This window comes from Urocitellus parryii, chromosome 7, assembly GCF_045843805.1.
Source record: "Urocitellus parryii isolate mUroPar1 chromosome 7, mUroPar1.hap1, whole genome shotgun sequence".
Classification (NCBI taxonomy): Eukaryota; Metazoa; Chordata; class Mammalia; order Rodentia; family Sciuridae; genus Urocitellus; species Urocitellus parryii.
Genome location: NC_135537.1, coordinates 125,567,158 through 125,593,387, shown reverse-complemented (window position 1 = coordinate 125,593,387; position 26,230 = coordinate 125,567,158). Strand labels below are relative to the sequence as shown.

The 26,230-nt window shown below is 37.8% G+C and overlaps 1 long non-coding RNA gene across 2 annotated transcripts in view; it reads left to right on the top strand.

Moving 5' to 3' along the window:
- LOC113184052 (uncharacterized) overlaps positions 1-25,932 on the top strand; it is a 49,061-nt gene extending 23,129 nt beyond the window's left edge. The window contains exons 2-4 of one of the 2 annotated variants that reach the window (XR_003300936.2): positions 19,916-20,057; positions 23,507-23,584; positions 25,485-25,932. This is a non-coding gene — a long non-coding RNA (uncharacterized LOC113184052). Of the gene's footprint in view, positions 1-19,915; positions 20,058-23,506; positions 23,692-25,484 lie in introns of those variants that run through there. The other variant, XR_013344025.1, reaches the window with a different exon arrangement.
- Positions 25,933-26,230: the final 298 nt, after the last annotated feature.

Sequence of the window (26,230 nt, the reverse complement as noted above, 5' to 3'; positions counted from 1 at the left end):
GAATGATCACAGAAATCTTCAGACACAGCTTTCAATATGCCAATCCTTGCTACTCTCCAGAGGGTCCACAGTGGCCTTGTTACCATGTCTATCAAGAGAGAACCCCTTGCAAGTTCACATCTAAATCTTACTCATCCATTAGAGTCCATTTAGAGCCTCCTCCCCACCCACACCTCACCTGCTTTTACAGTGTCTGATCCCATGTCACTGTATCTTACTCTATTTAATAGTCAATCTGACTAAGGTAGAGTGTAAGTGTGTATGTTATTTTGTTTTTCTCTATTTGCTTCTTAAAGGTTAAACCCATTCTCAACCTCTCCCCATCTCTCATTTCCCCATCCCAGATCAACACATGGTCCTCTAGTTCTTTAGTGTATCCCCTATAGTCTAATCAAAAGACTAGGCACATCTACACCTCTCAGTAAATATCAATGGATGGATTGACCAATGTACTAAACATCACAATCCGTAGGGGCAGTAAATACATAAGAGAAGGAACAATAGACATTTTGAGCTGCAGAATCATCCATCTGCTGGGTCAGGTCATCTATACATGTGGGTGATTCTGTTTCAGCAAACAATCTTTTTAATAGCCCCCATCAAGACAAGGACATGTTCCGAAATAGAGATGATGCCAAGCTTAGACTCTGAAGACCACCCACAAGGCTTTAGTGGAAAGAGGAGTAGACACTGGAGAAGGATAAAAGACTCCGAGGATGAAGAGACTGGACAGATGGATAGAGGACTACAAGGTGACCCAACCAGGGACAAGTCGGAAGAGAATAGGCTGCTGTAGGTCTTGGGCAGCAAGAAGTTTACATGGATCAGTTTATATTGTTGGATTAATACTGTTTGGCTGGAAAAAAAATAGTGTAAATAAGATGAATATAAGCCATCTGGTTGGTATATTGGTGCACAATGATGAAGACAATAAGAAATGGGGAGAAATGTTGAAAATAATAAGAAAGGCACTTCAGCTTTTTAAGAAATAGTAACAGCTTTGTTATTTAAAACTTGGGAGAAATGTACCGGGTCAGAACCGTCGTGATCACCACACAGAAAGCCATTCGGAGTTCTTCAGCATTTCAGCTAGTCTCACCATCATGACCAATGCTCTCTGAAGTTTCTCAAAGTTGGGAGCCAATGATAATGCTTCAGGGACAGCCAACTCTGATGACTGAGCCCACGCCAACCGTCTTGGGTTGCCATTAATTAAAATTTACAACAGAGCTCATCTGGCAGCATCCACATATTTAACAATATGGATAATTGTTATTGTGCTGGGAGGCTCTCACGAATGAATGGTGACCGGATCACATAAATGCCTGTAATTTGTGTTTCTTTACACAGTTGAGCTGAGCCTTTACAGATTTTTTTCCCTTTCTCTTTGTTGGGGATCCAATAACCCAGAAACAAAGCCAATGTTAACAATTTTCTGTGACACCAAATTAATCCTCTAAACACACACACACACACCATTCCACCCCACCCCCCCATACACACACATACACACACACACACCTTCAAAGACAAAGGTCCTGGTTGGATTCGTTGCGTTAGGTTCTCAGTAGCCTGAATGTTTCATTCCAGGATCTGAGTGTCCCGTCTCTCATATTCTCTTCTCTTGCCACATCCCATTCCATCGACAAGAGAGTCCCGCCAGCAATTGCACACGGGCTTTCAGTTCCATCAAGAAGCCTAAGGGAGTCTGAGGTCTGGGCTGTCTTGGGCTATGGCAAGCTCAGGATCTCCTGCTCTGGGGAGGTTAAGAAAAATGGAGCCCTATCTTTAAGAGAGAGGCCTGACCTAGGATACTAGGCAGGTGTGCAGGAAGGTTCCCATCCTCCAGGAATCCTGAAGAAGAGAAAGAAGTTGATCTTAACTCATTAAAATGCTTTATTTCATTTTTTCCCCTAGACAATAAATTCATAATTTTTGGAAAACTTAAAAATAAAATCATATAAAAAGAAGAACATAAGCATGACATAAATTCAAGAGTTCCCAGTAATAACCATGCTTAACTGAAATGTGTCTGTGCTTATGTGCACGCACAGGTAGTTCCTCCAAATGAAATCGTACTGTTTTATAATCTACTTTTCTCTGAATATATTATAAATATCCCCAAACATTATTTCATTTGCATTTAAGGCATGATTTAGTAATAATATGGTGGTCATCATTAATCGTATTGTATGCTTACTAGGTACTGGAAGACTTATAGAAAATTTTTTTAAATTAAATTCTGTATTTATTCCAATTTGTTATACATGATGGCAGAATGCAATTCATTTCATATCACACATATAGAGCACAATTTTTCAAGTCACTGATTGTACACAAAGTATTTTCACACCATTCATGTCTTCATACATGTACTTAGGGTAATGATGTCTAACTCATTCCACCATCATTCCTACCCCCTGGCCCCCTCCCTTCCCCTCCTTCCCCTTTGCCCTATCTAAAGTTCCTCCATTCCTCCCATGGCCCCCCCTCCGCACCCCCCCCCATCACCATTACAAGAGTCAGCATCCTCATATCAAAGAAGACATTTGGCCTTTGGTTTTTTGGGAATTGGCTTGCTTTACTTAGCAATATATTCTCCAACTTCATCCATTTACCTGAAAATGCCATGATTTTATTCTCTTTTAATGCTAAATAATGTTTATAGGAATTTGTTATTAAAGCTAGAATTGAGGGCTGGGGCTGTAGCTCCTCAGGAGAAAATTTCCATATTTTTTACATTTCTTAGGCCTTTTAGGAAGGATATAAAGTTGAGGTTGAATGCATGTGTCCTTAGCCTCTACCACTTTTGGAAAACATAAGCTTGCCTTGTATCAGGGTTGATCTCCAATATTTAGAATAGTTCTTTAAGAAGAATATATTATACCACCACCAAGTGTCTTTGAAATTGACATTCATCCACAGATACATTCATTCTTTCAGATCACAGAGTGAGTAACCACCAAGATGTCATTTTCTTCTGTATGATGGACAGGGGACTGCTGAGAGGTCTATGAGAGCTTAAAGTTCACCACCCAAGCATATTTCAAACTCTGCTTGTACCATTTCTGCTAAAATCTCATTGGCCACAGCAAGTTAAATGAGCAAGCCCAAAGGCAAGAGGAGGAAAAGTCTTTTTTTTTAATTTAATTTTTTTATTAGCTACACATGACATTACAATGATCTTGGCAATTCATACACTGGGAAAAGTCTTTTATACTGAAGAATCCATCCCAGCTTCTTAGGGACTTTTCTGACTTTAGCCCTGAAAGTTTTCCTAGGAAATCTCTGTCTTGATAAAGTCAGAATGGTTGGGGACCATTTGACTTGGAAGAATCACAAAGTTGTATAATAGAGACCACAGATTAGAGATATGGGTAAGAGATTGGGGCAGATAATTCAATGGAACACAGGGTGGAAGGTATGACTTCAGGGCTAGGAATTCTCTATCTGTTTCAGATGACCTCCCATCCTGCATAGGTATGTGGTCTTTCCATTTACATTTGTATAGTACTTTATATATCTAAAGCCTGTTCTTACTCTCACATGATTCCTTCGGTAAGCCTGGGAGATGGGTAGGAGACAATCTCAGTTGAGAGTTGAGGAAATGATGTGTCCAAGACTCACATGTCTTGAACAAGTTGGAGTAAGCCCACTGAGAACCTGGCTTTGTAAAGGGTGAAGACAAATCTCAAGCCAGGGTCCTTTGGCTCTCAGCTTCCATAATTTACATTCTTTCTAAATAATAATTTATTTTGCTGAAAGTTAGGGGTTGTTGGATGATAGGATTAATCCAAAAAGCCATCTTCTGTCCTTTCAAATCCTCCAATTCTAGCTCTGTTTGCCAACAAGGACACCCATCCCTTCCTGAAGTCTGCTTTTCATTGCTTTGACCAAAATATCTGACAAGAATAACTTAGTAGAAGAAAAGTTTCTTTTGGCTCACAGTTTCAGAGGTCTCAGTCCATGTCAGCAGACTCCATTGATCTGGGCCTGAGGTAAGGCAGAACATCATGGTGGAAGGGTATAGTAGAGGAAAGTTGCTTAGCTCATGCAGCCAGTAAAAGAAAGAGAGAGAGAGATGGGGAGGGGGAGAGAGAGAGAGAGAGAGAGAGAGAGAGAGAGAGAGAGAGAGAGAGGGAGGCATGGGCCAGGGACAGGTTATAGTCCAAGGCTATACTCCCAGTGACCTACTTCCTCCAGCCACATCCCACCTGCCTACATTTACCATCCAGGGGTCCATTCAAATTATTAATTCTATGTCAATCTGGATTAATCCTTTGATGAGGTTACAGCTCTCATAATCTAATCTCTTTATCTCTTAAGATTCCTATGTTGCCTAATACACGAGCTTTTTAGGGCACATCTTATATCCAAACCAAGATATGTAAATAGTAGACAGTGATAAAGTCTCCCCTTTACATCTGGGGACTCTTGAGAGCAGCCTATAAGGAATGTTGTAAACAAAGGGCTTAGAGAGTAGAAAGAAGATTCCTTTTCACTTGTTCACAACAGAATCCATATGGAAAAAAAAAATGATTGGGGATTGAATGACCCCAGGAACCGGGTCCTCTCTGTTTTTGTCTGTCCTGCCCAGAGCCTAGTGACATTGCCTACAGAGGTTCTGGGTTGGTGAATGCAATGCCCCCTCATCCTTGGCAGGCTCCATGGGCTTCTTCTAACTTGTCTGGCACAGAGAGATTGAGAGAATGCAGGGCTGGTACCCAGTGCACATCCAGCGTCTGAGTCAACATTTCAAGGAAGTCAGTCCAATGCAACCGTCGGTGGTTATTTATAAGGACTGATGTAAGTTGCTTCTTACAAATCATTTATGACCATTTAACTGAAAGTGATGAGCTCATGCCTGGAAAAAAAAAGGCTTAATGAAATGATGGACTTTTGGGGAGTGCTTCTCCTGGAGCCAGCTTCTTCTAGCTGGAGGAGGGAGGGAAGGAGGAGAAAGGGAGAGGAGCAACCTCATATTCCCCTTCCAACAAATCTACCACAATCTTACAAAACAGGGGGTTGGAGCGATGTTTTCCAGTAAGTGGAGTGACTTCATTTACATGACAAAGATTTATAAAAACAAGTTCACTACCCCAGATGCCTATGACATTGTGTCTCTTTGACCTCATAAGTATTTTCCCTCGGGTTGAAATTGTTCTCTCAACTTGAACTCTGGGTTTTTAAGGGATGGTCCTATTTAAGGAGGAGCCCTACGAGGTTTTAGTATAATACAAAATGAGTTTGGTGTAGCCAAAGCTCAAATATTCATGGTTCTCCACAAGCCTTTCAATCCCAGAAATAATTCTGACATCTTCTAAGAAATCAAAAAAATGACCGGTCTGTTTCTGCTTTCCTAATGGAACTCCCCAGCTGACATAACTGGTTTATGGATTTTAAAAAAACATATTAAATTCAGAGATGTTAAATATGGCAGTTTCCTGAAATACACACACATACACGCACGCACACACACACACACACACACACACGTACACACACACACACATACACACATACACGCAGTCTCTCTCTCTTTTTAGTTTTCCAGAACAAAAAGACAACATAATTTTTCCACTTAAAAAAAATCAAGATCATAAAAGTTTTTTCAACTCAAAAGTTTTTATCTAGGAAATTGAGAACTTCAGAATTGTAACAAATGGTACAGATTCAGTGCCATATTATGAACAATTAAGAGACAAGATCAGTCAGCACCACATGTTAACTGGAAGTCTGTGGAAAGCATTGGTGTGCAGTGAAGGAAAGATATCCAGGATAAAGAAGAAGGCAAAGCACAGAGAAAATAAGAGATTAAAAAGTCCTACCCAGTCTCTGGATTCCAACCACCTCCCTTCAATATCTGCTGTACCCAGAGGATGGCTAAAATTTCATCTCTGTCTGTTTTTGAAATGGTAAGAGCCCAGTCTGTGCTTCTGAGCATATAAAAATGAGGGAGACATTGGTCAAAGGGTACAAACTTTCAGTTAGTTCTCAGGATCTAGTGTACACGGGTAGCTATAGTTAGTAATACTTCATTGTTTACTTGAAATTTCATGAGAGCAGTTTTTGTATTCTCTCTCTCTCTCTCTCTCTCTCTCTCTCACACACACACACACACACACAAATGGTAACTATGGGTGGTGTTGGAAGAATTAATTTTCATGTGATAATCAATACACACTGTATACCTATATCAAATCCTTGTGCTATACATCTTGAATGCCCATAATACTGTCAATTAATAGTCATAAAATAAAACAAAATCAGTTGCAATGAATGCACATGCGCTATAAATGTCACCGATCATACAATTCACTAATTGAAAAACATTTAAAGAGTATATAATTTGATGGTTTTTAGTATAATCTCAGAATTAGGCAACCACCAGCCACAATTGATTCTAGAATGTTTTCATCTCCTCCAAAAGGCAGACTAATTTGATGTTTTTTTAAAAAATCACACTTTCTTATTGGCTCTGGAGTCTTTCTTACAAACTGTTCCTAAAATTATTTTTGGAATAACTTTTCTACTGATACTATATTAATAGAAAAATATCCAAATTTAAACTCAGAAAATGACTTGCTTCTAAAACGGAAAAAACTGATCACCCCTCTCCACAGACCACAATCATAAATATTTTTATTTTAAGATAAAATTTGCTCTGCAAAGGGCCGTGTAACTATAAGACAACACCTCTGGAGATTTTTTTTTTCTGTTGTCCACATTTGTATTTCCACTTATAAAATCTCTTTCTCATTTAGCCTTTCTTCTCAAGGTCTGGAATAACTTATTGAAGACCCTAGCTTTTGGAATACATACCTCCCAGCTATAAAGGATTACAACAGCCTCCAAATTTCCTTATATTAATGAATTTTTCACACAATCATTCTTTGCTTTCTCTCTCTCTCTCTCTCTTTTTTTTAAAAAACTAAACCCAATGTCTTACTATGGTTCTTTTTCTGGTACTTGAATAAACTCCATGAAGGGACTTTTGGGGGGATATTCTAAAAAATAGAATATTGAGTTTTATTGTGATGTTATCTACTCGAAGGTCAACTCCCGGGGAAAAAAGTCCTACTTTTATTTTGCATAACAGATGATTTTTAAAACTCTCAAGACCTTTGCACATAAAGTGTTCAAATTTATATTTCACTTATATACCTGGAGGCAAAAATTGGTTTTAACACTTGAATTAGACGGAAAGCTGAGGCACCTTCTATTTAATTTAAATTGCCCTGAGAATTGTTTATAGAAGTTTCTGGATGTGGACAAACCAACAACAACAAAGGGCTAGGCAGAATGAAAGCCATATTTTATTTTTCTAAGCCAGTTATATTTATTTCCAAAGGGTTTAGTACTAGAAAAATCCGAGGAAACTATGTGTAATACAGTCACCAAGAGCCAAGTGACTTTTATTTACCTAAAAAAGGGTCTACTTAAGAATGCGGTTTGCAATAGAGTTCCTATTCTTGTAGTCCAACATTTTTTTTTTTTAGCATTCTAAAATTAACCAGACAAACCTGATCACTTGATCCCCACAAGAATGTTGATCTTTTCTGTGCTCAGAACATAATTGAAGTTATAGCGATTGAAGCCAAGCGGTAGGTTTAAAAAAAAAAATCTCTTGATATCAGGTGATCCCTTTACGAAACCACAAGTTCTCCACCGGGAAAGTAAAGATGGGTATTCTTCTGTAGCCCTCAGTTTCCTTTCTCTTTCCATCTGTGTCTACCTCCTGATTAAGCATTTAATTAACCCTGGTTCAAATACATCACCCCCTGGAAATCACCTCAAAGTCCCCAGTCCAAAAGAATGTCTCTTACCCTGCTCAGTTCCTCTGTCTTGCTTGACTGCTCATCCCTCTCGCCATCCACAAATGAATAGTTCATGTTCATTGATTCAGTTACTGCTGCTCTATTAGATATGACTTCTGTGAAGCAGGAAAATAAATGCAATTTCCAGTGTCTAGAATTTTTCTTGGAACATACCAGTTGCTACAGCTCTGATCTTGAATGTCCCCAGGAGGCCTGTGTGTTAAAGGCTTGGTCCCTTGCTCCGGGCGGTATTGAGAGATGGCGGGAGCCTTTAGTGGTTAGGGCCTAGTGGAGGGAGGTTCGGTCAGTGGGTGTGCCCTTGGAGGTGATACTGGGACCTGAGCCCTTGTCCCCTCTTACCTGGCTTCCTGGCTGCTAGGAGGTGAGGAGCATTGCTCTACCTCATGTTCTCGCCATGATGTTCCTTCTTGTCAGAGGCCGAAAATGACTGGGCCAACTGACCATGTTCTGAAACTTCCAGAGTGGGGGTCATTAGATAAACCTTTCCTTTCTTTGATTTACTTTCAGTGCTTGGCACAGTAATGGAAAGTTGACTAATAGACTAGTAGCTCAAATATTTGTTAATAATTACTGCTAGCTACAACCTAGTTGCAGTGTGTTTGTGTGTGTCAGAGAGAGTAGGAGAGAGAGAGAGAGAGAGGGAGAGGGAAAGGGGGGGAGAGAGAGAGAGAGGAAGAAGGGAAATATTATAGTCTCTGTTAAAATTATACCACCTTTGGTTTGAAGAACAGATTTTAAGAGGACTGGAATGGATATGGAAAAGGAATTACGAACTTTTTTTTTTTTTCCCAGATGGGAAAAGATGTAGGTAGTAAGACATAAAGAAAAGTGGAAGATGATTTGAGAGAGATTTAGAAAATAAAGACAGCAAGACTTGGTGAGGCATGGCTCTAGAAACCAGAAAGGAAAGTGTTGGGATGCTTGTTTTTTGAATTGATGTAGAAAAATGGAGGCAGAGAATTGCAGTGAGGAAGAGCACCATAGCCTTTTCCAGAGACTCTACCCAGTTCTTCACATGCACCCCTCTTTCCTCCTCTACCCTTCCCTTTCTCTTCTTGCTCTGTCTTAGTCCCTTCTCTATTGCTATAACAAAACACCTGAGATCAGGTGATTTATAAAGAATAGATGTTAATTTACCTATGGTTCTGAAGACTGGGAAGTTCAAGAACATGGACCAGCATCTGCTCCGCATCTGGTGAGAGCCTGCTTGCTGTGCCATAACATGGCAGAGCCGATCACAGGGTGAAACAGGGCAAGCATGCTGGCTCAGTCAGGTAACCTTTTCTCACAAAGCCACTTAAAAACTTGATGGGGGGGGGTCATGCTCATGACCTCATCTAAACCTAATTACTTCTCAAAGACCACACCTCCAAATACCATCAGCAAATAATTTGGGGGATAAGAAACTAATTTAAAAAAAAAAAACTATGGGTAAATGGTAGAAAGACCAGTGGAGAAGAGGGAGGGAGGAGAGGTAAGAGGAGGAGAGGGGAAGGGGAGGTTCTGGGGACTGAGTTAGAACAAGATATAATCCATGCTTTTGTAATTTTGTAAGAATGGATTCTACTGTCACTAGAAAACTAAGAAGAACCGATAAAAATAGGTAGTCACAAAAACATTCTGGGGAATACACTCAAACCCTTGCACTCTTCTTTCAACCATTAAATTTGACCTGAACTATTAAAATAGATACTCTTAGTACATCATGCTGCCAGTTGGTGTTGGAATCCGTACACCTTTCAAATGGGTATCCCTAATATAGACATTGGTTCTTTTCACCCAGACCAAAAATATCAATAGCTTTCAGTACTGGCAGGATAAGTAACTAGTAACTGTCTCCTGGTTGTTTTTGTTTGTTTTGGCTTTGTGATTCTTCTTTTATTTGTTCTTTTTATAACTACAAGAGTTATAGATGACAGTAGAACGTATTTGTATGTTATCTGACATTCATGGAGTATAACCTCTCATTCTTGTGGTGGTACATGATGTGGAATTACTCTGGTCCTGTATTTACATGTGAACATAGGAAAGTTATGTCTGATTCATCTACTGTCTTTCCCATTCCCATCTCCCCTGCCTCCCCCTCCCAGTCTCCCCTGTCCAATTCTGTGAACCTCAACTGCCCCACCCCCCCACACTTATTATGAGTCAGCATCTGCATATCAGAGAGAACATTTGCCTTTGATTTTTTTAGGACTGGCTTATTTCACTTAGCATGATAGCCTGCAGTTCCATCCATTTACTGGCAAATGCCATAATTGCATCCTTCTTTTTGGCTGGGTAATAGTCCATTGAGTGTATGTACCACATTTTCTTCATTCATTCATTTATTGAAGGGCACCTAGGTTAGTTCTATAGCTTAGCTGTTGTGAACTGAGCTGCAGTGAACATTGATGTGGCCATGTCACTAGAGTATGCTGATTTTAAGTCCTATGGGTATATGCCGAAGAGTAGGGTAACTGGTTCACACAGTGGCTCATCATTGTTTCTAGATTCTATTACTGTGAATTTTGTGCTTCTGATACACCTTTCTAATTAATTTCATCCTCTTTGCTTTGTTAATGTCCAAAATCAGACTTCTTCCCCCATCTCTGACCAATGTAATCTTTGGTGAGTTTCTCTCTTCTGAAATTGACCACTGTTCACTGTATGGACCATTCATTTGCCATTAAGCATTTAGTTCAATTAGATCAACATTATTGGGTACTCACAACATATGCAGAGATTTTTACCAAGTAACCAGAGAGTTGTAATCTTTATAGAGCATTTTACTATTTGCCTATGAAGGAAAAACCGTTTCATTACTAGATTTTATTTTTGTTAGTTGTATGTGTTAATTTTATGATCATCTTATCACTGTTCAGAAATATAGGGATGAATTTAATCATTAGACTTAAAAATTATATCATTGCATATTTTTAAACCAAATCCTATTTAGTTAAGGAAAAGTAACCTTCTAACATTCTGATGAATTCTTTTCTATTTTTATTAAGAATTTTTTAAACTTTATACACTAGGTGGGCCAATAATTTCTCTTTATTTGCTATAAATAATTAGTATTTTTTAAAAAATTCAAACATTACTGTGAAATACTTATATATTCTTGAAATGCATATGTTTGGGTCTTTAACATGTTCACCTGGCAATTTATTTTTTAGCTCTGAGCCTTGTTAGATAGTAAAGTCTTTGCAACCTTTTCAATTTTTTCCCAGTCTATTCAGTTAGCCAGGGCTTTTGAAGGGAAAATTTTAGTTATGCTATTGTTTTCATATTATGGCTGATTTCATCAGAGTTAGAAATCTCAGGGACTGATTGGAATGTGGTTATTTACATATACTCCATGTTTATTGCTATGTTTCATACCGAATCTAATTTCACATTGCTGAAGTTCTGCATTTCTTCCAATTAGATTTTCTAGAAGCTGGACTATTGTAGTTTATTTTTACCTCAAGATCAAACTTGCTGACTTATTTATTACTTTACTTCTATTTCTATTTTGAAATAAATTAATTCTAATATATATCTGCAGCAATAAAATCATTGGGAGTTATTTTTTTTTCCAGTATAGCTTCTACTGCTGTGCATATTTTGCAATAATGTGTTCTTTTCATTTAGTTAGGTAGCTTTTATTTTCAATTTTGATTTCCCATTTGTTTGAGCCAGGAATTATTTTGGAGAGTGTTTACTACTTTCCAAGAAGTAAAAATTTTTTCCATCATACATTTTTCAACTGCTGGATTGTGATCCTGTGATCGTAGACATTGCCCCCCGCAAACCCTCTGCTTCTTTAAGTTTGTGAAACTTTCTGTGTGGCTGAACATGAAAATTGATTTCTGTAAAGGGTTATGAGGAAACACACACACACACACACACACACACACACACACACACACACACACACAATGTATATATTCAATTATCTTGTGTCCAAAAACTTTTTTGTTGTTGTTGACATACCAGAACTTCTGATTCTTAAGGAAATACATCAACATCTTCATAATTGTTTTTAAGGAATCCAAGGTTCTCTGAATCTTCAATAATTAATATTATATCCTCAGGTGTTATATTTTGACAGGATATGCAAGTTTATGATCATTGTTTCTTCATAAATTGCCTTGTATTGTTGCATGATGTTCCTCTTTATTTTGTGTAGTGCTTTTAACCTTAAGTTTCACTCTGTCTGATATTAATATTGTCATTCTTGCTGTCTTTTTGTTTGCATTTGCTTGACATCTCTTTGCTCATCCCTATATTTTCAATGTTTCCTTTCCATTTTCAAGTGTGATGGTTATAAACAACATATATCTGGGTTTTGTTTTTTTTAACACAATATGACAGTCTCAATAATTTAATGGGATTCTTCATCTTGTTCATGTTTAGTTTAACACAATGACACTTCATTTTATTATACCCATCTTTATGTTTACTGTTTATTTAGAATTTGTGGTTCTCCTTTGTATTTTTGCTTTTTAGCTGATTTTAACTATCATTCGTGTATTATTTTCTTATTAGTTTGAAAGTTTGCCATTTTTTCATTCTGCTTGTGGTACCATTTCATTTTTTTTAATTCTAATAATCAAACATATTTTTCACTATTCTACAGCAGTAAATTCCTACTTTTATCCATTAGTATATTCTATACCTCATTTATTTCCACATTGCTAATTAGAATATGTATTATTTTTTCTCTCCCCCCATCCTTTAACTCCTATGTTATAAGATACTTTAGATCTTTAAACTTCAGTTCAGTATTAGATTTCTTCTTATTGTCTGGCTTTTTTCCAAAGAATTTTTTTAACCCTTTTGGTATTTATGGGAGGGTATGTTATTGGAACCCATTCTTCTTCTGGAACTCAAAATTTCTGGAGGACATATTCATTAAAATTAATGCTAGCTGGGCACGGTGACACACACCTGTAATCCCAGTGGCTCAGGAGACTGAGGCAGAAGGATTTCGTGTTCAAAGCCAGCCTCAGCCAAAGCAAAGCACTAAGCAACTCAGTGAGACCCTGTCTCTAAATAAGAAAAAAAAATAGGGCTGGGATGTGGCTCAGTGGTTGAGTGCTCAGAGTTCAATCCCTGTTTAAAAAAAAAAAAAAATATATATATATATATATATATATATATATATATATATATATATATATATATATATATATTTCTGAACAGCATCAAATAAATTACTAAATAGTAAGGCATTAGGAATCCCCAACTCAAGGGACAGGAGAGGTAAGAAGAGCCCTGGAGCAACTTTGTCCTTGAAAGCATTTGACGTCAGGCAAACCTGCTTTGGTTGTAACTGCTGAGTGTTCAAAATAGAAAAGACGGCAAGAAAATAAACCAACCCCCCAGCCAACTAATAGGTTTCCTCAATCTAAAAGAAGATGCTTCGTCATAAAGTGGGAATCCCAAAGTGTCAAGCCCTTAGAGGAAGGTGAATCAGATATAAACTTTCCACTCTGCTCTGGACCCAGGGAACTTCAGGGGAAAGTTTTATTTTGTTTTGACTGTTGTTCTATTTGTGTTTTTGTTCATTTGTTTGTTTGGAACTAAGCAGAGGGGAGGAAAGTATTCCTGGGAAGTTGTAAACCAGAGCTTACCCTTGTGTAGATTTTCCACACGTGTCTCTAATACCCAGTGGTCAATAACACTTGATCTGCTAATTCTCCAGGACTGGCCATGTCTGCAGGCACCTGACAGAGATAAGAGCAAATTCTCTCTTTGTCTTTGCCTTACAGAAGTTTCACAAATAATTTTCTAGGGAAAATGAGTTTACGGTAGCAGTAACTGAGCATGCTAGTAAATAAGGGACCAAGGAGCAGAAACAACTAGTGGTACAAACTTGTGTTTAGATACTGGAATGACAGGGAACAGTAATAAAATTACTGTTCTCAACTGTGTTTAAAGAAAAAAAAGGCAAGATTGGAAATAGCTTCAGGGAATAAGAAACACTAAAAAAAAAAGGACACAGCTTTAAAAAGAACAAAATAGAACGTCTGGAAATTAAGAAAAAATAAAATAACTGAAATAAGATATTAAATCAGTGAATTTAATAGCAGATTAGATGTGACGGAAGAGTTCATGAACTGTTTTATAAATCAGATCTTTGAAAAGTGCAACACAGCGGTGATAACAAAACAAAACAAAAGAAGGAGGAATAATAAGAAGAAAGAAAAGCTAAGAGGAGAAAGAAAAAGAGAAAAGGAGAGAGAGGAACGGATCATTTTTAAAAAGTGGAAAGAAAAAGAAAAAAAACTTTAATTCTTTTCAAAGAAACACTAGGAAAGTTCGTTTGCTGGGATAAACTACAGGGAATAAAGAGAACTAAAAATTCAATGGCTTGAGTTTAGTAAAAAAAAAATTTAGGTTATATCACCATTTGATCATGGTATTCAATAAATAGAATTGCTAGCATCTGAGAGCACCATTAGCCCTTTGAATCATTATCTCAAATCTTCTCCTCCAAAATGCCACTATTCTCACTTAACACAACACAGATTGGTTTTATCTGTGTTTGAGCTTTCTATAAATGTCACAACATAGAGATTTTTTGCTGTCTGTCTTCTTTCGCTCAATGTTTTCCTAGTAAAATTCAGTCAAGGAGGACTTTGTAGAAGAAGATTCCACAGTGAGTTCATCAGAATAAATGCTATTCTTAACTGCAAAGAGTTAAGGTTTGCATTTATATCTAGAACTACTATTTAGTCAGAAATGTGGGCGTCCCATGGCCCATTCAAGTCAACCCACAAAATTAACTATTTCAGTGAGAGTGCATTTCTCCTTGAGATATAATAGATCTGGAAAATTCCTGTTGTCTAGTGATGTCCTAGACATTATAACATTGTAGACCATGAGCGCGACACATTATTAAGTGTTTTGTGGTGATGCTGGGGGAAACAAACCTACTGTGCTTCCTGTCCTATCAAAGCACAGCACATATAATTATATACAATATATGACACTTGACAATAGTAAGTCCTATGTTACAATCTTTGAGTTCATAGTGCCATGGACATCAATAAATATGTTTTGGAGAATAGATGTTATTAGTTAATGTGGAACATTATTTAAGTGAACATTCCTAAGAGAATTCCTACTCACTGTGGGTCAAGCTATCAGATGTTTATTGAGTACCTACTAAGGAAACACCTGGCAGAATTCCATATTTGTTACAGACAGGATGAGGATGTAGCTTATCATTCCAAGATGCATCATGCTTTATGCCTTTGAACATACTCTTCTGTCTGCTTGGTGTCCTTCCTATGCTCTTTTTATCACCTGGCAATTTTTTGCCCATCTATCATGCACGTCTCAAAATTTTCCTCCTCAGGTAAGCCTGCTCTGTCCTCTAAGGTTAACTTTACAATGTTTTCTGCATTCTTTTGTGCATTCTCTCCCCAAAACACACCATTCTATAAGGTGACATGTCTCTCCAAGATTTGACTTTTATGGACTAAGACTTAATTATATCCATTATCCTTTGTACAAAGCAGGTGCTCATTAAATGTTTGTTAAATGAATGACAAGATTAATGTGACAGTATGAAATAAAAAGACAGTTTGGGTAGCCTTTGCTATCATCAGTGTGTGATTTTTTTTTATTTTAAAATCACTTCTATCTTTTTAGTAAGCCACCAAGCAGGTAGAAGGGGTATGTCAGCTATTCTTGACAAATTTCCCCATTTTTTCTTAGTGAAGCTTCATTGATTATCATTTGTGTACATTTATTTGTCTAAAACAAAACTGATACATGCATAAACCTCAAGAGACGGATAGTGCTGCACTGTAGTCCTGTCTTTTTGGAACACATATCATAGGAGTTACCAATTGCTATACAACAATATTACCTCCAACAGTGGCTTAAAATAACATTATCTCTCAGTTTTAGTAGGTCAGGAAACTGGGTTTGGCTCACTCACGTCCTTGGTTTAGGGTTTTGTAAGGCTGTAATCAAGCAAGCTTACCTTCAGGGTTATAATTTTTTTTGGGGGGGGCGGGTACTGGGGACTGAACCCGGGACATTTAACCACTGGACCACTTCCCCAGCCCTTTTTATTTTTTATTTTGAGACAGGGTCTTGCTAAGTTATTTAGAACCTCACTAAGTTACTGAGACTGACTTCAAACTTGCAATCATCCTGCCATTGTTTCTCTTGGTTATATCAAGTGGTCATGTCAACTGACTGGCCTCTTCCCTCCAGGTTTGTGGAAGTATGCTCTGTGATGTTCACACAATGAGGACATCTCACAATTCTCCTAAGAATTACACAGGAGAATGGCTTCATTAACTTTGGCATAAACAATGATTTCCTAATCAGGATATAATAGCACTTACCATAAAGGAAAAGATTTGGATATTGAATTTCATTAAACACATCACTGTTTCCGTGTTGACGTCAGCTTGACTCAGAATCACTAATTGAAGAGACAGACTGTTCTTTCCCTATTGGTCTTCAATGCTAGTTTTATCATACATCAAGTGTTTCTATATGAATAACTCTCTTTCTGGATCTCTAATTTATCTTGTTGTTTTATAACTGGCTGTGACAGTCTTCCAACTTTGTACTTCTTGATTGTCTTCTCTACCTTTAACCTTTTATCTTTTAAATGAGTTTTAAAACACGGTTGCTTATTTTCACAAAAATTGGCTGTGGTATTATTGAGATTGCAATAAATCTATATATTACTTTAATAAGAATTGATCTCTTGGGTCTTCTGATACATGAACATGGTATATTCCTTATTTTCTTAAGTTTACTTTTTGAATTGTTGTGTTACTCATTTGGAAATATATTTAACTTTTTACATGTTAGCCCTGTACCTAACAACTTTGATGAATTCAGTTCTTAATTCGGGCAGTATAGAAGCAGATCCTTTGGGATTTTCTAAGTTTAAAATTATAAATGGGCCTTTTCTTTCTTCCTAATCTTTGCATCTTATTTTTCCTTTTCCTATTGGACTAGAGGACCCCTGATACAATGTTAACAGATGTGTTTGTTTTGTTTTTGATTTTTTTTTTTTTAACTCAGGGGCACTCGACCACTGAGCCACATCCCCAGCCCTATTTTGTATTTTATTTAGAGACAGAATCTCACTGAGTTGCTTAGTGCCTTGCTTTTGCTGATGCTGGCTTTGGACCCATAATCCTCCTGCCTCAGCCACCCGAGCCGCTGGGTTATTTTTGATTCTTAAGTTTCATTATTTCACTATTAAGTCTGATACTTGCTGTAAGTTCTGATATATACCTCTTATTAGATTAAGAACATCACTTTCTATGTCAAGCTTGTCAAGTTTTCTTTTTTTAAATCAAGAGGGATTATTGAGCTTTATCACAATTTTTTTGCATCTTTTGAAATTAGCAATTTAATGATGTGATTAATATGGATTGACTTTTGAATGTTAAATCAACTTTATATTTCTGAAATACACTCAATTTGTTTAAAATTTATTATTGTTTGTCTGTACAACTGTTTACTTATTTTTCCCTAACATTTCTATCTAGGATATCATATCAATGTTCATGAAACATATTAGCCTATATTTTTTTCTTCTGACATTGTTCTTATCTGCAACCTTTTGCTGATTTTTTTAAAATAAGTAATTAAATTTCAATTATCTGTAAGAATTGGAAAGATTAGTACTATTTCCTCTTTGTATATTTGGAAATATTAAATGCTTAATCTATCTGGGCCTGGGGGTTTCTTTGTTGGAAGATTATAGACTTAGTGGATAGAAAAGATGTTTTCTTAGTTGATAGAAAATGTTTTGCATATCTTATAAGCATTTGGAAGGTTTTGGTTTTGCTAGGAATTTCTCCCTTTTTCCTTAAAGTTTTTTAATGTGATTTTTTTGTATTCTATTTTTGACTTAGGATCTTTTGACTTTATCTTGAGTACTTCCAGTCTTTACTGTCTTTGAGTTCAATTTATTGGTATATATTTTTACATGTTGGTATGAATAGATAATTGAATTTTAGCCTTTATTTTTTTCTAATATCTACTTAAGATTTTAAGTTTCTACCTTGAGGTATGTGGGTTGGAGATGGGGGAATGCCCTAGCATGGAAGTGCAAGGAATTCTTTGCATATTTGACACTGCCCTTACAGCTTTCTTGGATTCTGTTCTTATATAAATCTGGTTAGCCATTTCCAGGCATGATCAAACCAAAAGGGAAACAATGACTCTAAGGACAATAATTTTATCATTATCAAATACACTCTTATGCTGTATAGCAATGTTTTTGGCCAAGGATGGTTGGAAAGTACAATTGTGGTGCCATAAGATTACCTTGCCTAGTGACCTTGTGTTCATCTTCTGTAGGTTTGTGTAAATTCACCCTACGATGTTCACAGAATGATGAGGTCACTCAAGGATGCAGTCCTCAGAAGGTATCCCTGTTGTTGAGTGACACATGACTGTGGTCTCCTTTGCTTTACTGGCTAACGGAATGCAGAACCCTTGAGGTCTTGCCATTTTATAGATTGCTATAGCAATGGAAATGCAATCCGAGTTGAGGGATATCCAAGGAAGGATTGGCAGAACTGGACCAAGAACTACTGAAGGATTGGCAGAACTGGACCAAGAACTACTGAAAGAGACTTAAGAAGGGCCAAAAAATAGTACTTTATTCATTCAATGATTATTTATTAAGTGACTATTATGTGCAACCTACTGAAATGGGAATTGTTGAATAACAGACAGGAAGAGTCCTGGTAGAGGTCATAAACCTTGGGGACTGCCAAACTTCCTTGACTCCTATTATTAGGACCCAATAAGGAAAGTTCTTAGCTAACATATTCTAAAACATATTCGAATATGGATGTTTTTACAAGAAGGGCTGTCTCTTGGGACATCTTTCTTTGTCCCACTTTTTTGTTTCAACTGTGTCACTGAGGCAAATTATTCAATTTTTTATTAGGTAATGTTCCTCAGTTTCTGTAAAAAGCTTTCCTCATGCCTTAAATCAGAGCTTTTGGAGAAATAAATGAGATTTTTCTTATTCATTTCTTCCCATTGTGCCTGGCACAATCCATGGCAGACATTACTGTTATCTCTTATAGATTTTTAAATTTTTTTCTCCCATCCTTTACATATCCTTTCTATTTCTCCCTATCTTCTCTTTTCCTTCCATATAACTTACTCTAATAAAAAAACAAGAGAATTATTTTCATTGTATTAATAAAATTTACTGAAAAGGTATGTTTCCTATTCTGGATTTTAAAATTAAATGCATATATATATATATATATCTCCATTGAAGATTTATATATGTGAAATGCCAATAAGTATATAAATGTTCTATATTATAATATATATTTACATATCATGTACGAATATATAAATATTATATTTAATATCATGTTCGATTTAACATTATATATTAATGTTTAAGAATATTTAATATTATTTTTATTGTATGATATGTAAATTCTATACATACTCTACATAATAATATATTATACACATTATATGTACCTAATACATATGTGTATTATATGTGTGTTTCATTGGAGATATATTATATTTTATATATATATATATCCAATTTTAAATAAACACCCAAAATTAAAATAATAGAATTCTCATGGTGGAGAGAAGGCTCATTCACATTTCCCAGCTACACATTTTTTTTTTCTCTTCAGTTTTAAAAATGTATTTTCTGCAAGTCAACATAACTAAGTCTAATAGAACCAGATCATAAGCATGTTGATTAATTCCCTTTGGAATTAGTGAAATTAGAGAAAAAAAATTAAAATTCATTCATATCATCAAACATGTTTACTGAATGTGGTCCACTTTATATCAAAAGGTTTTCTTTCCTTGAATAAATGTTCTAAGATAAATTTTTGATTACTTAGAATAAAAAGAAACAAATGACATACTTCTAAGTACAAAATAATACAGCAAATTCTTAGACATGCTTAGAGTGACCTAAAATTATGCTCATTGAAAAGATTTGAAACAGGACCTAAAATCCACATGTAATTTTTTTTTTTTTTGTATCAGAGATTAAACCCAGGGATACTTAACCACTGAGCCACATCCTTGGCCCAGCCCTCTTTTGTATTTTTTTATTTCAGAGACAGGGTCTTACCGAGTTGCTTAGGACCTCACTGAGTTGCCAAGGCTGGCTTTGAACTCAGGATCCTCCTGCTTCAGCCTCCAGAGCCACTGGGATGATTCGCACGCACCACGGCGCCCAGCTCCGTATGCAAAATTACAGTAAGCCTTTTACTTTATTTACTTTTGACTATTTCATAAACCCTGTAAGTGAAATTGAATATGGCTTGTGATGGACCATAGACATTTAAGCCCCTTCATTAGATGCTTCTTTTGTGATCGAACCTTTCTGAGGGTACATATGGTGTCTCCTTCAGCTACCAATATAATATCAACTATTTAAAAACTATTTTTGTACAACATCACATAAAAATTAATGGGTGTTTTAGGCCTACTAAATTTGCCTAGGAAGAAGAGAATGTGCTGTGATAGAGGGGGAATCCTGGGAAAATGTGCTAGATCACATGACAGTATTGGTACACCTGTCTTCACCCTCCTATGAATACAGAGCAGGTAAAATTTCTTTAGCTCTTTGGGCTCCAAGTGGAGCCTTTGTACGTGTGCAAGTGTGTTTGTGTGGGTATGGGCACACCCAAACGCCACATACCCTTTTGTTCTCTTTGTTCCTCAGAGGCACACACACATGTTAATACAGTTGGAGATGATGAAAGCTCTCATTTTTCAGATGCCAGAAAAAGAGTTGCTTCAACATGGAATCAATAGCCGCCGTGTTGAGTTCAAGTTGGAATTCATTCCTAGTGCACCCAGCGAGTTCACTTGGATGATTGCTATGCATCACTCAGCACTCCTTCTAAGGGACATTGACAGAAGGAGAAGCCTAGAAGCCATCTATCATCAGTGCATGATGTGGCTTCCCAGCTGTCAATGACCATGTAGACATCAAACCAGAAGGATTCGAAACTGTTATTACCGCATATTTTCATGTAGATCTTTTTTTTTCCTCTGTGAATGGGTCTAGTCAAATTTAAAAGCCACAATCAAAAACCAAAAACCAAAAAAAAAAAAAAAAACCACAAAAACTACTTGGAGTAGCCTAGTAGAAATTCACTGTGGGGAAAAAAATATCAGATTTAAAAAAAAAAAAAAGTAATGGGGCCAGTTTGTGGTCTCCTTTTATTACCCAAAGATTTATCACATTCATTGTATAATGAAATCTCTACATCTGTGGGGCACAAATGTTTTATGTTTCCAACATTTATGGTTTGACATCGGAAACATCTGTGCAAGCCCAGTATACAACATCTGGAAGACATTGCTGAGCTTTTATGACATGCAGAGGGAACTTTGTTTTGGAACAAGTGTGTGGTTTTCTCCAGTAGCTCTTCCTGCTGGTAATGTCCCTCTAATTGGCATTTTGCTGGAGGATTGAAAGAAGCCCTGGCTTCCTGACCTCCCACTGGGCGTAAGAAGATGCTTCAGAAGAATCTTCCCTGAGTGGAGATTCATAGGGAGGAGAAGATGCTGACTAATGGGTTTAGCTGGCTTAAGCCAGGATTCATTGATCCAGGGAAGCCTGTTGGTTGTGTTACTGGGGCAGAACTGTCCTGGATGATTTTTTTTTTCAGATTAAGACATTGATGAGAAAGGGAACATCACTGTCCTCATTCATCAGGGTGGAAACTAAGTTTCAGAGATTTTCATTTACTTGAAGTTGCCCAATTAATAAGACAGGCATTTGAACGGAGGCTTGTCTCCAACATTGTATTAGAATGTGGCGGCCTTGTTTCTTAAGAGAGAAGGAGGTAGCTTAACATTCACCTAGTATTTTGTTTCTGAGCACCTACTAGGTGTTAGGAAGCATTCTAGGTACTTAGGATAGATCAACGGACAAAACAGATAAAATTTTTCATGAAGCTTGCATTCATGCAATAACAAAGGCAGAGCGATGCACTTATATGCTTACCTAGCACAACGGAATGACGATAAATAATAAACACACAAGTTATCTTGTAGGTATGTAGGGGATGGTTGCTGTGAAAGAACTAGCTCTGGATTCAGGAATGTCATAGGAGGGTTATTTTAGTTTGGGTTCCCCTCGGCAGAGTTACAACAAGATCTTGGAAATGGGTAGTCTATTTGGGAAGAAGTGATCCAGAATGCAGGGGGGAGAAAGGCCCATAAATGACAAATTAGAGAACTGATTAATCACGATGGACAACTGGGTCTCAGTTTCCCTTGAAATTCTCTAAAGAACTACCTAGAACACACATATGTCCTACAGCATATTGGGAAGCTTAGGACTTCAGTGGTTCAAGGTTGATCCTGAGGAGTGTCCACATCCCTAAACTTTCAAGTTGTGTCTGCATAGAGTGAAAGTTTTCTGTGCTTCAGAGCAGAAAAACAGAAAGTTGCCAGGTACATGCTTTTAGCACCAGATGCTGCAGAGATGGCCAGAGCATGCTGAGTTCAGTGCCCCAGAGCCATTGACCTAGCATAGGGACGTCCCCGTAGATCTCTGTGATATGAAAGAGGGTGAGGGTGAGCCTAGCAGCTCTCTGGATAAAACAGCATCCTGGACAGATGCAGAGCCAGTTTGGAAGCCCCCGTGGGAGAGGATATTGGAGAACACCTGGCACAGTCAAGGAACCTGGAATAGACCTGGGATAGAGTGACCATGAATGAGAGTAATAAGGGATGAGGTCAGTGGGTGGCAGAGGACCAGATCACGTACACCTGTGGATTACTGTAATGATTTTTGGCTTTTGCCATAAAAGAACAGGAGAGCCATTAGAGAGTTTGGACAGAGGAGAGACCTAACGTAGATGAAAATCCATTATTCTTTCTGCTACTCGAGAATGGACTGTAAGGGGGAGGGTGATGAGTTGGCTGGGATCGGGGTAGAGCTGTGGACTGGTGAGGAGGAGATGGATTTAGGAGATGCTCCAAAGGTAGAGCCAGCAGGTTTTCCTGGTAGCTTGGATACGAACCATGAGCTAAGGGAAGGTGGAGTATGAGTATTTTGGTCTCCACCAGTAGAACAATATAATTGCTGTTAAGTGAGATGGAAAAGGCAGGAGAAGGTACCAATCGGAGGAGAAAGATCAGAGTTCACATTTGGACATTTACAGTTTGAAGTGGATATTTGGTGTTAAAAAAAATTAAAAAGAGCAGCCAAGGAGGAAATTGGATCCGGATCCGAATCTGGAGTTGAGCATGAAGCCGGGGTTGGAGATACAATTGTGGGAACCCTTAGCTTTACAGACAGGCTTCAAAGCCAGGAGACTGAATGAGATCAGCAGAAGAGGAGCTCTCCAAAGAGCGTGCCCTGGGGCCGTCCAACATTTCTAAGTCAGGGAGAAAAGGAGGCCAACAGAGCGGATGGAGAAAAGTGTGGCCAGTGAAGGGCGGGGAGGCCAAGAGAAAGTTGTGTCTGTGAAGCCAGATTGGATGCGACTTAAGAGGGAATTGGAAGAGAGTAATCTGAGAGAGGGAATTAAAAGCAACTACTTGGAGGTAGTTTGCTGACACATGGAGCCCCTAGATGGGAAGTAGAGACAAGGGAGGGTCTTTTTTGTTTTTTTTTTTTTTCCTTTGAGGAGTGATAATAATTTTTCTACTGATGAGAGTGATCTGGCATTTCTTTTTTGAAGGAGGACAAAAAAAGAAGATAGAGAAGAGAGGAGAATTGCTGGATCCACATCCTACTGACTGCAATCAAGAAGCGACGGGTATAAATCTTGAGGAGCATTGTAGCCTTGGATCAGAAAAATGTATTTCATCATTTTAACAAGAGCGATATGGGCTATAGATCCTGCAGGAGGCAGAGATGTGTTGACAGGAGCTTGTGGACGTCTTTTCCGATTGCTTCAGTTTCCTCGGTGCAGACAGACACAAGGCCTTGGTGTCGATGTTGAGAAGACAGAGGTGTGACATTTACCTAAGAGAGGGACAGGGAGAATGAACCAGTGGAAAATTGTATAGTTGCCAGAAAACTTCATGCAGGGTCCATTTAAGGCTCATGGTCATAAATACCTTTTTTTTTTTTTTTAAGCAAAGTAGGTAGAACTCACAAAGCAATCATGAAAGAATGAGACACAAGAGTGGAGTCAATGATACTGGCAGGTTAGGATCCCCTGCTGTCTTCTCCTTGGGTGTATTTCTACCCTATCTATCTATACTATGATATAGGGGAACAGGGAATAGGCTATATTCCCACTCTAATTAACTTCAATGGGAATTGACAGGGCTTTGGGGGATCAGTTGGACTAGGTCAAATTTCCAACATATCTGCATTCCTCCATCTGGTCATATTGCAGTGCACAGCTCAAAGACCCCTACCTCCGACCCCTACCTCTGCAGGACTTAAGCATTCAGCTCCCTGGCTGCTTGGAGAGCTGTCACCATGGCTGCTTCTCAGAGGAGTTGCTCTCTGGGAAGAATCCTCAGTTAAAGAGAGCCCCCTCTCATTGGAAGCATCCCACACCCTCCGATTGTTCAGAGAGAAGTCAGTATGAAGGCCCACCATCTTGCCTCAATGGGGGGTCCTTTGGCAAGGTCATCCCTGTGAACTCAGCTGACACCTCTGTTGTGGCGACATCTCAGCTGAACAATTACCTTTGACCCATCCTACTTGCCTTCACTCTTCAACACCCGAAATGGGATGATTTTTAAGACACCCCCATCATCTTTTTCGGCTTCAATCACTCTCTTAGTCTATTTACCAGGGAACCCAACCCACCACAACCTCTGATTCAGAGATCGTACAAGGAGGCATTTATCAAGAGGAAATAAGTAGGGATGCAAAGATTTAGCTGACATATTGCTTATAATAGGGCAAAACTGAAATGAATTCGATAACAGGAGAGACTGCTTAAATTATTTATGGTATGCCCATATTATAGAGGCATCAATCTATTATACATACATATTTAAAGACATGGAAAGAGTTTCACAATATTTTGTTGAATGAAAAAAAAAATGCCAGTTACATGCAGCAAGTTCACTGGGGCCTCATTAAAATGATCTGTATGAATACATTCATATGAAATATATGTGCCCTGAGAGATCTCAAAAAAATAATCACCAAGGTCTTTAACGTGGTTAATGGGTGTTAGAATGATGGGTGGCTTAAATAATTTCTTTCCTCTTTGTCCATATGGGTTGTCTCATTTTTCTATGCTGACTATCTGTTGCTTTTGTAATAAGAAAAAAACAAATATTATTTTAATTGGAAGAAAAGAGAATTAAAATCGTTTTATCTTCTGCATAAGAGGAGCAGATGCAGCAAACTCCCAGGATGAGCAGATGAAGCTTAGTCACACACACACAACGAGAATGAACTTCATTTCCAGACCTCACAAGAGGTGTCTCAAGGCATCATGTGGATGGTTGTGCCTCTAGTTCCAAAATGCAGGATGCATGATCTTTTCAAAGGTGCCTGTGCCACTTGGCACATCTGCCTCAGAGATGGTCTCAGAAGTACGGTTTAGTTGCAGAAATGCTGGAAAGTTTCCAGAACACTTCAGTAATGTCTGGAAACAATACACAGAATATTTGGGATCAAGACATTTCAACAAAATCTGTCTTCAACAATGACCATAACTATAGATATTTCTGTTCTTATCACAGGGACCCTGTGAGAGATGCCAACATCATGTCACAACTTTTGATAAATCCTCACATCTACGATTCCCAGGATTCATTCATTTATATGCTATCTTCTTGATTTGATGTGTGTACCATCTATAATATTACTTTGTCAGTGCTCTTCCTTCAAGAGACTCTTGGTATAAATCTGAAAATTTCCTTAGCCTCATTCAAAATAATGCTATTCCAGATAAAACTGACTTAAATTTCTAGTAATAATTTTTTTTGGTAAACATTAAAATAAGTACATAACTATCAAAATAGAAAATGTTTGTCCACGTACCTCTGAAAAATCATCTCTTGCATTTGTACCAGGCTTTGGGAACACACCGCACTTGGTTGTCAGGATCTGAAAGAACAGACATTTTGGGGGTCTCTGGTGGTCCTGCTGAGCTGGGAGGAGAGAGACAAGGAGTTCAAAAACATTTGGCCTGGCCCGTTCTCAGCACAGGCAAACCCTGACTTCTGCCAAAAATGTACTTGTCTGTCAGTCACTCATGTGGAACAAGAACACATTTTATGTTAAATGGGTTTTTTTATGAGCTGGTGGGAGAAGGCAATCACCACATAGAAAAGTAAATTTTTATGGACTTCTTACTCTGAGGATGCTAGATGCCACCGCAGACAGGATTTGTGTATTTGTTTTGGCCAAGGAGAGCTTATATACTGGTACCTGACACCTCGTTGTTAGCAATGAATGTTTTCTAAATTTAGTTGACAAAAACCAT